This window comes from Ursus arctos, unplaced genomic scaffold (assembly GCF_023065955.2).
Source record: "Ursus arctos isolate Adak ecotype North America unplaced genomic scaffold, UrsArc2.0 scaffold_12, whole genome shotgun sequence".
Lineage (NCBI taxonomy): Eukaryota > Metazoa > Chordata > Mammalia > Carnivora > Ursidae > Ursus > Ursus arctos.
The window spans coordinates 3,136,438-3,148,619 of NW_026622786.1; the positions used below are offsets into that span (position 1 = coordinate 3,136,438).

The 12,182-nt window shown below is 42.0% G+C and overlaps 1 protein-coding gene across 3 annotated transcripts in view; it reads left to right on the plus strand.

Annotated features, from left to right (window-relative positions):
- Window positions 1-795: 795 nt before the first annotated feature.
- The window catches only part of OTUD7B (OTU deubiquitinase 7B), a 54,618-nt gene continuing 43,231 nt past the window's right edge, over window positions 796-12,182 (plus strand). Inside the window, exon 1 of one of the 3 annotated variants that reach the window (XM_026486606.4) lies at window positions 796-1,133. The gene's annotated coding sequence lies outside the window, so the exon portion shown is untranslated. The remainder of the gene's footprint in view (window positions 1,134-12,182) is intronic. The other 2 variants (XM_057310308.1, XM_026486605.4) reach the window with 2 other exon arrangements.

Below are 12,182 nucleotides of genomic sequence, written 5' to 3' on the forward strand. Positions count from 1 at the left end.
ATATGCTGAAGTTTATGTTCTCATAGCCATAGCCCATTGTTACATAGCACACATGTGAGTTCTGTTTTATTTAACATAGTTTCATGTATTTTACTAAAGTGTAAGCTCCTCGATGCCCGGAATTATGTCTTACTCATTTCTGTGTCCCCAATATCAGTGAGCATAGTATCTTGCACATAGTAGGGACTCAATAAATATTTGCATTGAATAATGCTGTAATGCTGTTAAAAGGCATTAATAAAAACAGCGAGACAACTTTTTTTGATTGGACTAAGGCAGACATGTCATCATTAGGCAAGTATTAAGTGTCGACAGAGAAGGGTATGTTCACTTCACGAGTGACGGAAGAAGACTGCAAAACTGGGTGGAGACTTGGTCTGGAAGAAGAATTGTTAATTTTCCTCTGGTCAGTCCAGAATGACCGCGAAGAGTAACTAGAATTTCAGTCTTCTCATTCGAAAGTATTTTCACCCCTCTCACCTTTCCAGAACCACCCGCCTCTTTCTGCTTCTTCCCAAAGAGCTGTAGCCAACTGACTCTACCTCAAAGTCTCAAGAGCCCACTCTGTACCCCTCCAGCTCCGGTTCAAGGACTCTGCAGATCACAGGGCTTAAGAACACTGGCCAGGAAAACACGGGGTCACGCGCTGGGCAGGCGCCAAACTGGCCGCAGCCAGAGGAGCGGCGCTGAAGGCGGGGCTGCTACGGGGCGGGGCTCCTACGGGGCGGGGCGGGGCGGGGTGGGGTGGGGCGGGGCCGGGCCTGGCCGGAGGAGGCCTGGGGGCGGCTTGGGTGTCACCACCAACCCGCTCCGGCCGGAAACTGGCGCTAGTTTCCGGCCGGACGGCCGAAAGCCACCGATCCCGAACCAGCCGCCGGAGTCGGAGTGGCTACGGGGTGTGGAGCAGGCAAAAAGCCACTGGGGGAGGCCAGTCCTGATCAGTGCCGTCTGGCTCCAGCTCCTGATCCCGTGCGGAGCAACAGCCGCGGTCGCAGACTCCGCCACCGCCTCCGCCTCCATCGTCGTCGGGGGAGGGGCCACCCGGACCCCGGGGTCACAGCCGAGGAATGAGGAGAGGCGGCCGGGCCCCGCGCTCCGCCCCGGCCTAGGGCCTTGCCCCGGGAGCCGCGAGGGTAACGGAGCCCCCTGCCCTGTCACCCTCCCCCCGTCTGCTCCCGCCCCTCCCGCCTGTTCAGACTCCCAAACTCTGACCCTCTGATCTCCACTGTCCCCCTTCTCCTTTCTGATTATATTTCACCCGGAGCCACCGCCTCCCGGCACCCCCTCCTCGCCCCGGCTGCGCCTTGCTTCGTCCCAACCTTTTCCCCGTTACTCCTCCCTTTCACCTGCGTCCCGCGTTCCTAGCCCCCACCCCCGTTCCCGTCCTCCCTTCCTAAGCTGTGCTGGGCAGTTTGGACGGTCCCCCCCCCTCCCTTGTCAGCGAGACTTTCGGGGAGGGATGGTGGAGTTTTAAGGTGGTTAAGAGTGTAGGCTACCCCCTGTTCTACCGCCTTAGTAGGATGAAGTTCATTGTAAAGTCTCAGTATAAAAGTACAACGAAAAGAAAACAAGCTTGTAGGTAGCCAAACAGAGGTGCGTCCAGTAATGGAGGAAGGGAGCGAAAAAGAAGTGTGTGTGTGTGTGTGTGTGTGTGTGTGTGTGTGTGAGAGAGAGAGAGAGAGAGAGAGAGAGAGAGAGGTTGATTCTAGGGCAGGCTTATGAACTTTAGAAAAAAGAAAAGTTGCCATGAGCCGATGGAAACTTTAGAAGCTGATGATGAGTAAGCCGGGGGCTGCGTGATCTCACTCCTCTTCTCATAATTACTAGGTTAACGGTGTGGCTCCGGTCGGGATGGAATGGGATTTGTTTACTGGGCCGGCGTATTTTTAGCTTGTCGGCTCACAAGGACCAGAGCTCTGAGTCTGAGTCTCCCTGAGTCTTTCTGAGTCTTTCTCCGTCTCCCTCCGTCTCCCTCCCCCCTCCTCCCTCTCGTCTAGGTAGTCTAACCTAGGTGGTTCCTGTGGACACAATACAGAATAGAAATTAAGTTGAAAGAAGTGGACTGATGGAATTAGATGTAAGAGAGTTTCCCCCACACTCTTCAGGGGGTTTCCTTTTCATAAATGCAAAAGCAAGAATTAGGACTTTTTACTTTTATTTTCCTCGTATTTTTATAACTATGTAAAATGCTTTTTAGAACAACCAGAAGCTGGTAATTTTTCAGTCTTTGGCTTGTCATACTGTATATTTAGGAGGTCCTTGAGGAAGTTGGGTCCCTTTGTCTTTCAGAATCTATTTCTAAGGTGGAAAAGGACAAGAAGTAGTGGTAAGGCTAGTCCAAAAAGATAGCAAATCTTAAATTTTTAAAAAACGTCGAGAATTTCTTTCCTTGTGAACCAGACTGCATTCCTGGTGGGGTGGAGAGGACAGCAGGAACTTATGCTGGGTGACTAGGGAGAATCAGACTTATAATTAAACATTTGCTGTGCATAATTTACAAATGAATACATTATAGGCAAACAATTATACTCTTTGTCCTCATTGTTTTTCTAAACAGTTCTTTTAAAGTTTAGGAACCAACCTGCTGTGCTAGTCTATTGATATTTTGAAGGCTGAACAGAAGTGTAAAATAAATGAACTTGATGTTGCTCATCTGGAGTGTGAATACCAGTCTTGTTCTAATTTCCACTAGCTACCAGGCATGCCTCAGAGCACCGCCCTGAGTAAGTGGCCAGTTACTATGGACTTAGTGATCGCAAATGAATACAAATATTAGCTCATGCTAGGAATAATTGAGAAGGTAAATATGCTGAAAAGATCTTCCAAAACTGAGATAGATTATTTTTGGATTTTTTTTTTCCATTTTGGATTATCAGCACCTTTCTGCCGATAATTATCCATTAACATGAATAATTTAGAATTGAACAGATATCCACTTTGGGCATTAAGCATTCAAGCAGGAAGGAAAGATGGAAGGAAGATAATTTCCAAACTATTACTAATTTTTTGTTGTTGCCTGACTTAACTTATCCCTTTCATTTAATGCCAGAAATTCCCTTGTGGAAAAAAAAAAGTAAACCTTTGCCAGAGAAAAGGCTGTCTGCTGACTTGTATAAGGCAGGCTGAACAGTAATGGATGGTAATTGTTAGTTGGACTTGGTGAAGTTAGGTCATCTACAACTTGGAAATATTCTTGAAGCTTTACTTCCTTAATCTCCTACTTCTGGGGACCCCTATTGAAAAAAGATTTAATTAGGAGGGTAAAATCAAATTTTTAAAAATCAGAAATACCCTCCCAGAATCTGTTACCTATTAATAATTGTTTTAATTTGTGAGTCGGTTGATGCCAGTATTAGTGATGTCTGGGAAATTCTCTTTATATCAATGAGATAAATTAGGGAAGATTTTGGAATCAAAATTTGAAATGAAATTGGAGGTGGTGGATTAGAGTCATAAAGAGAAATGACCTATGGAGTTAGATAGAACTTGGTCAAATCTTGGTTATGGCATTTACTTTGTGACCTTGGACAATTTACTTTTCCATCCTTATTTATAAAATATGTATGAGCATTCAAGCAAATGAAAAAGTTATTCTTCGTTAGGAGTATAAGAAAAGAAAAGAGCTTCCAGGCAGAAAGTATATCTATTTATATCAACTTCCCCTACATTTATTATTTGGTGGCTGGTGGAGTGGGGATTAAAGCAGTTGAATAAGTAGGAATAAGCCTAGGGCAGCCTACTAGTCTACCACTATTCCCATTTCTCAGAAGGCGTTGTTTGGGGTTTTGAGCTTCAGCATATGTAACCAAGTGAATTATGATGGAATAACAGTATCAAAATTTCAGATTGTTATGGGGGCACTAAGGGCCAGTTGTAAGTTTTCGAGCTTCTCAAGCATGCTTAAGCATACTAAGGATCCTGGCAGATACTTGGGAGGCTCCTTGTAAGGAGCACCTCCTCGTTTACCCCAGACATTCATTCCATCGAGGGAAAATCCTGAGACAGTGCTTTGAAGTGTGGCTTCAGCAATGTCCTCCCTGTGGAAACTTAGGAGCTGATGAAATCTTCTCCATAGCCCCTGATAAATTCAGATAATTAAAATCTGTGTAACTGGAATAGAGATGCAGGGCAGTTTTATGAATGTCTGAACTCAGTTGATTTTTTAATATGGTAGAAGAAAGGTTTTTTTGTGTGTGTTTTTTAAAGATTTATTTATTTGAGAGAGAGAGAGAGCATGAGCATGAGTGGGAGTGGGATGGGGAGAGGGAGAGAGAATCTCAAGCTGACTCCACGCCGAGTGCAGAGCCTGACACAGGGCTTGATCTCATGACCGAAACCAAGAGTCAGATGGTCAACCGACCGAGCTACCCAGGCGCCCCTGTATTTTCTTTTTTTAAGTAAGGAATCGTGGCTGAATAATGATTGAGCACTTTTGTGGATAATGCTGTCTCCAAGCTCCAGTGACAGGCTTTGGGAAGATAGAAAAGATGTAAAGGCAAGTGTCCTTGCCCTTGGGACAGGGGTGGGGTTGTGGAAGTTGGTGTGTATAAATGGGAAGGCACACTGTTATAAGCTTTAACATTTAGGACACAACATAAAGCCAAGTTTAATGTGCTACAAATGGAGTATGTAAAGGCTAGAAAACTTGAAGTAACAGAGTCTGTGAAATTAATTAGGGAAGATTTCTGAATCAGCGAAATTTGAAATGGACCTGGAGGCTGTGGATTAGAGTCATAAAGAGGCATGGCCACTGGAGTTAGATAGAACTTGGTTCAAATCTTGACTATGTGATCTTGGACAATTTACTTGTCCATCCTTATCTATGAAATATATGTGAGCATTCAAGTAAATGAAATAGCTATTCTGTGTTAAGAGTAAACGAAAAGAAAAGATCTTCCAGGCAGAAAGTAGAGAATGTACAGTGTGCAGTGACGGTATGAATGACTAAGTTGTGTTTGTTGGGGGAATAAACGAGAGGGACTGGAGAGAATGTGGGTGGTCAAGTCATGGGTAGAGCGGGCAAGAGGGTGGAGGGGACTCAGAGGCCAGACTCTGTTGGGTGTTGATGGAAGGGTCAATAGAGTCATTGTAGGTCCTTGAACAAAGGATGGATTTAATAAGTATTGAGCCTTCTGGTCCAGGAACTCATGGGCAAGGAGTCAGGCAGGCACCGGTTCATTGTAACTCTTTGGTTTCTCTTCTGGACCATCTTGGCCTAAAGGGGATCATCCAGGAGACATCAGATTCCTTGTAGAGTTTTTGTATTCACACACCTTACTCACTATGCTGAGCTCTGTTTGTGCCTATCTCACATTGTACTGTGGGCCTGTGGACTATTGCTGGATTATCCTCAAGAGCTTATGGTAAGGCCAGTATCGTGTTTTAAGTGCATTTAATTTTTAGTTATCTCTGCTATTGTAGGCTGCAGTAGTATAAGTAATTCAGAATTTAATGTGAAAATTTCTTGGTTTGAAAATGCATTATTTTTTAAGCCAGATTTATTTTAATGTTGTGATGATCATACTAATGTTGAAATGAATTTGCATTTCTAAGCCTATATTACCTGATGGTGAGGAGGGTATACTGATGGTGAGGAACAGTCAAACTTGGTTTAAAGATTACACCTCAGAAATCCTGTAAATTGGATAATCCATTTATGGATAATTAAGACTGGATTATAGGAGTATGTTAACGAAGACCAATTTCTTTTCAAAATCTGTGCAGGTCCAGTGTGACCACTTAAGCTGTCTGCCTTATGCCTGAGCGATTTATAGATGATGCCTGGGTTGTAGTCAGAGTGAGTCTTTACTCACAGTATCTGGAGGAATCCTATTGTGTTATGTTGCATTGTTGAAGCTGAAGGTGGCTTTTTCAAAGGACCTGGGCTTTGTAGAAGCTCTTCCAGATAATAGCTCTGCTAAAAAACTGTCAGGTTTTTCCTCCTGAAGTACAGTTGTTCGAAAATATGGCCAATTAAAGGAAAAAAAAAAAGGAATGGGGTGCAGTGTTCACATGTCATAAACAAAGGATCCCACGCTTGTTCTTCCAGCCTTGTTCTTTCAGTTGACTTGCCTTCTTTCATCCCTGCCTAGCCCCCTACCTTCTCACAGTCATTACCAAACTATGTGCTTATGATGTCATGAGCACAGGATTATTATTTACCTCTTGAGTCAGGAGACTGTAGTATTTTTGAGTGGAAATTAGAGGTGGAAGTCAGGAATCTTGATTTATACAGTTTAGTTCAGGATTATTTTCAACTGTGTCTTTTAGGATTATGTGTCATCTTTTTATTTCTCTAAGAAATAGTTTTGGAAAGGAAAAATTACTGAACTATTATTTTTGGTAACCTGCTTTGAGTTCAGTTTTATGCTAGGCACTGTGGAGGATTAGGAAAAATGGCGATTTTGTGCCCTTGAAGAGTTTACAGTCTAGTTGGGAGTAAGGAGTAGAGGAAGGAGTTAATACCTACTGAACCTCTATTATACCAGACAAATAAAACAAAGAAAATGAGAAATTGTATTATTGATTGCATAGTATAGACCTCATACCATATGTATTTGGGAAGAAGAGCACTCAGGTAGTTATGAATGCTCTCACAGAGGAATTGTAACTTATTCCAGATTTTAAAAAAACCCACAAAATTGTAGTAGGTACAAGGGGTGAAGATGAAGCAAATAACAACAACAACAAAATCATTTCATTTTGGAGCTGAGAGGGATCAAGCAAAAGCCTGGACCAGGTTTGGGTGTTCTTGGGCCAGCGATCAGACTGACCTGAGTAGCAGTGAATAGTAGTGAAACTGATGGTTAGGTTGGTTTGGAGCTGTGTTTTCGAGGGGTCTTCAAAGTAGGCTCATACGTTGAGATTTTAAATGATAGTGAACCACTGTGGATTTTTGAGGAGGATAGTAATTTGATGAAAGTAGGAAACGGGTGGGCCAGAAGGGAAGGGGGATTGGCTCCCAGGGTGTATGAGGTGATGAGACCTGAACTAGAGTTGTAGGGGGGTGGGATAAGGAGAGAAGGAGGGAAAAGGAGATTGTGAAGGAAAAATTCAAGTCAGTGAGGACTGGATGCAGCAGATGAAGGAGAGCGATCCATCAAGTATGACTATGACGTTTTAAGCTTGGGTTTCTGAGACGCAGAGATAAGGAAGTTAGGAAGGTTTCCTCATTTTTTAGGGGAATTTGATGAGTTCAGTTTGGGAGGTATTGAATAGATGAAGTGGGATTGAAACACCCAAGAGAAAGCGGATGCATTTGTTAGAGATGAACCAGAAGCTGGTGGAGAGTAGAGGCGGAGGTTCATAACCTTTGGAAGTGTGGGTTTGCAGTTCGTCGGCATGGACGTGGTAGCTGGAGCCAAGAGAATGAATACGCTCTCTGAAGACTAGAGTTCAGGGAAAGAGCAGAAGGCCAGGGATAGTGGTAGTGATAAACACTATTCTGCACTCTTCGGGCCATCTGAATTGACTTCTTCCTTGTCCTTTCATGTTTTCTGTTCCTTTCCTTCTAATGCCAGCAAACCTCCCTTGAATGTCTCTTACCTTGTAAGCACCGTCTTAGGCACCGAGGAAACAGATGAGTCAGACAAGGTCTCTGCCTACAAGGAGTTATGGGTCCGGAGGGAGGAGACAGACGCATTAATGTATAGATGTCATGAAGCGTGGTACTGTTGCGATAGAAGTATGTAGGGGGGATAGTGGGGGCCTGAAGGTCAGTCTGCCTTGGGCACGCAGAGGTTGGAAAGTGCCTCCCAGAGGAGGTGACATTTGAGATGAGTCTTGAAAGATGAGTTAAGGGTGTGCCCTACAGAAGACAGGGAGAAGTACACTCCAGGCTGAGAAAACAACATGAACAAAAACTTAAAGGAGCGAAACAGCCAGACTTCTTCAGGTAACTTTTAAGTAATGATTGTGCTGGAGTACAGGGTTGGGGGGCAGGGGTGAGGCTGGAGACTAGGCAAGGCTGATCAGGGACAGCTTTAGCTTGTGGTGCGGTGTGATGAGCATTTCAGTTTTTAAGCATCGGGTGGAAAAGTAAGTTTCATGTTGTAGAAAGATTATTTCGGCAGTGGTGTAGGGGTACACTGGAGAGGAACAGAGCAAAGGGCTTTTTAAATACGTTTATTATGCGTAACAGTAACGCATTTCTTGTTGAGTGATTGTGTTTGTAGACTCATGGAATCAGAGAACTACAGGGACTGTTTCTTCGTCTCCCATTCATTTTCAAAGGGCATAGCTGAGATTTACTCAGGATCACAGAAGTAGTTTTGTGATAGCTTGGTCTGGAATTCAGTCTCCAATGGCTATAATGTGGTTGGAGATTAATAAATGTCATTTCACCTCTTGATCCTCTCATGTCCCATCCCGGTGTGTGTTCGTTACATCCTGCCACCCTTCATTGTGCTAGGAGACATTCCATCTCCTTGTCATTTTTACCAGTCTGAAGTGAACAGCGGCATATTCCCGGGTCTGACTGAGGAAGATCTGCCCCGAGAGTACCTCGGGGAGTAGGGACTTGGGACCTGAGGTAGTTGGGTGCTCTGGAGTGGAATGAATAGGATGTTAGTATTATTCATCTGTAATGATGCGGATGTAGAAAATTGTCAAGGTATTTGTTTTATTGAGTGTGCAGATGTAATTATCTCTTTTGATAAGTTCTGTTCAAGTTCTTTTCTTTTAAACTTAATTTTAAATTGTGCCAATGAAACTTCAGTAGAAGAAATAGGCTTGGATAAATTGGTTACCCACAAAAAGGATATTTATCTAAAGAGACAAGATTTGTCATTACACTTGTATTCTAAATCTTCCTTTCCTGTGTTTTTAATTTTATTGGGTTTTTATTATTATTTTTTTTTTAAGCAAGCTCTGGGTGCAACGTGGGGCCTCAACTCGTGACGGCCAGATCAAGAGTTGCTTGCTCTACCGATGAGCCAGCCAGGGGCCCCTTCATTGGGTTTTTGTGAAGGGAAATTGTTTGGGTTTAAAGTGCTAACTTAGAGTTGGGGTTTTGTATTTTAGTCATTTTGCTGGAGAAGAACAGGATAGAAGGATATCTTAGAGGTCCTTAGACTCCCCTGGGGAAAGTTGGGATGCAAGGGGATGTGGAAGGATGGCTACCTTCCATTGATAAGTCTTCCTCAAAACTTAACTGAGTTGTGATTTCTTTATTCTTTTCTCTGGGCTTTGTCCACATCTTCTCCAGAGACAGGCCTTGGTTTGGAAACTGTCCACTTTAGCAGAATTGCCAATTCTTAATTCTTTCTCAAGTGGGCAAGGGTACATTTTGTTTTTGTTTGTGAGTGTTTGGGGGAGAGGAGGGGAGAGAGGAGGCACAGAATAACTACTCACAGTGAGTCTTTATCTGAATTCCTATGTAACTGGAAGTTTCCTTGGTTTTTTTTGAGGGGGAGATGACTTGGTTACACTGGCATTTATGTTGTGTGGGATCATGGTCGTCATTCCCCTCAGATATCTGATTTTGGATGGCAATAAAAACATCCTTCTTGTCCATATCTGTCAGCCTTCACCTCACCCTGTTCTGAGTGCCTTCTGTGCACGCTCTGAGGAATATGAAGCACGCTGTTCAGTTGAGAGCCGAACTAATCAAGTGTTCTCTGAAAGTTTAGGGAAACCATCTTACTCCTGAGTATTATTTTTGGGTTAATGATTCCACTGTTTTTCCAGTCACCTGGCCCTTTCTTAATTGTAAAATTTTGAATAATGAGATTTTGAATATTTAGAAAACTTCAGGGGAAAAAAATCCAAGACATTTTTGAGCCCATAACTGAAATTTAATGGATATTAACATTTTGTCATATTTGTCTTAGATCTCTTACTCTGTTTAAGATATAATGTTAGATATAGCTAAGTCCTACTCTGGATCCTTTCCCCTTTCCTCTTTCTTGGGAAAAGACTACTGGGCTGATTTGCTATCTTTCATTCAATTTCATGTTTAATACTTTTTTTTTTTTACGTATTACATATACACAAACAACATACAGTTTTGAAATCTTAACATAAATAGAATTGTACTGTGTGTATCCTATTGCAGTTTTTTCCTCAGTATTGTTTTTCAGATGTGTCTGCATGTAGATCTAATTCACTTAATCATCTAATCTTTAAGCCTCTTACCTCCATTGCCCTTTTCACTTGTCCTGGTAGAAAATATCCTACCTATCAAAGTCCCAGTTTAAACCAAATATTCCACAAAAACTTTCCTAATTTTTTTTTCCCTCCAACACAGTATGGTCTTTCCCACTTCTGAATTCTCCTGTCATTTTATTCATACTTGTCATAGTTGTATATTTTGGTATTTTCGTTTATTTGTGCCCTTGGCATGCCATTTCTACTACACTATGAGCTCCTTGACAGCAGAGAAGTTTCTTTTATCTTCGTGTCTCTCCTGGGGCTTGCCACAGTAACTTATACATGGTAGGGATTAGTGACTAAATGGTTAATTAATGAATGATTTAAAAAATAAAGACAGTCCTTTGTGTTGATGAATTGTTAGTTTAATTTTGAGCATGATACTAGCCCCATGAAAATAGAGCTTATAAAGAAACACTCAACAATGAAAATTAAATAAAATGCACGTAATTGGCAAGAACAGTCAAGACTAACTTCCTGCAGGAGATGAGCAAACATTCCCCGAGAAATGAAATGGGAATTGATTGGTGATATCATCCAATGAGGAAACTCCTGGGGATTGATCCTGATGGCATTTGTGAGGCAGTGTGCTCCTGTGGCCAGACTCATTTCACTGGCTATCATATTCTGCTGTTGTCATCAAGGTCTTGACACCCTCCCTGGAGATGGGATACTGGCGTTGAGAAAAAACAGCCTCTCTGTTCACTTCATAAACACTGCTGAGAACTAGGAATTCTTTGGCCCCTAAAGAAGAAAGCCTAATATACACATTTGTACATACGTATATATGTATGTACGTATACTTTTAACACTTGTGTTTTTTACTGAAACCAGATTGTATCTCATTAGAATATTTTGAAGCGTTTAATTCTAGATGGTATAGTCCCAATATAACATCATTTCGGTCTCACAGAAGCTCTTCCCTCCCTGACAAGTAGAAATTAAATATTAAGTGAAACTATATGAAATTGCAATTTTGTAGGTAAAAGCAGTCAAATATTGGCAGTTTTGTATGGTTAAACTTTATACAAACCTTATACATCCAGTTTTGATTTTCTCTTGGTATTCTGCAGAACATTATCATGGACCTTTTTGAAGTGGATAATCCCAAATCCATTTATAGTTCTAAAATGCATTTCTGTACTTCAATTTGCAACCAGTTTTTTTTTTTTTTTGTAGTTATCTTAAGCTCAAGTTTTTTATAAAATGTTTGTATTTCTCAGCACATATTTAGTATATATTGAGAAAGGTTGTTGGGGAGTGTGTAAAGATTGTAGGCCAAAGTGCACTGTGGGAAATAAGCCTGTGATGAAAACTTTTGCTGTCAATAGCTACATACAATTGATTGAGTTGGCTTTAAGGAGCATACAGTTTCTTTGAATAAATGACCCCCTACCCCACACTTCCTGCCATCCCTTTATGTCCTCTCTAAGTCTTGATAAGGGAGATCTGGTGGTGGGGAAAAACCATGGAAGAGAAAATTACCTGGGGTCCTTGATTTTATTTGGAGACTTAACAGGAAAGAGGGTATGAGCCCTAGCTCCTGGAACCAGACTCTAACTTCATGGTTCTCCAAACAGTTCTTAGGTTAAGGGAGCCCTGGGGAGGTGGGGAGGGTGGAGAGCAAAAAAACAAAGAGATAGTGGGAGTTAGCAGATACTGTGGAATAGGATTGGGGAACAGGAATGGAAAAACGGGGGTAGGTAGAAACATTTAAAGAGGCTCTGTTTCCTGTCATCCTTCAAAACCTGGCTTAGAAGTCTTTATGACCCTTGTACCTTAACTATATCAAACTTGTATCCAGGCCACATACCTGCTTGGAAAATATCATATATAGAATTCAGCCTTAAAAATACCAGTTTTGTGTTCTAAAATAGTTCTTTGAAAAGTCAGGGTTATTTTAAATGAGTTGGTCTGTTGTCTTTTGAATCGTTGTTAACTCTAAGCCTTTAATATGAGTAAGTCTTGGTCTTTACATGAAGATATTCTCATGTGAAGAACTGAGAAAGACAATGGGAAAATATGCTGCTAAC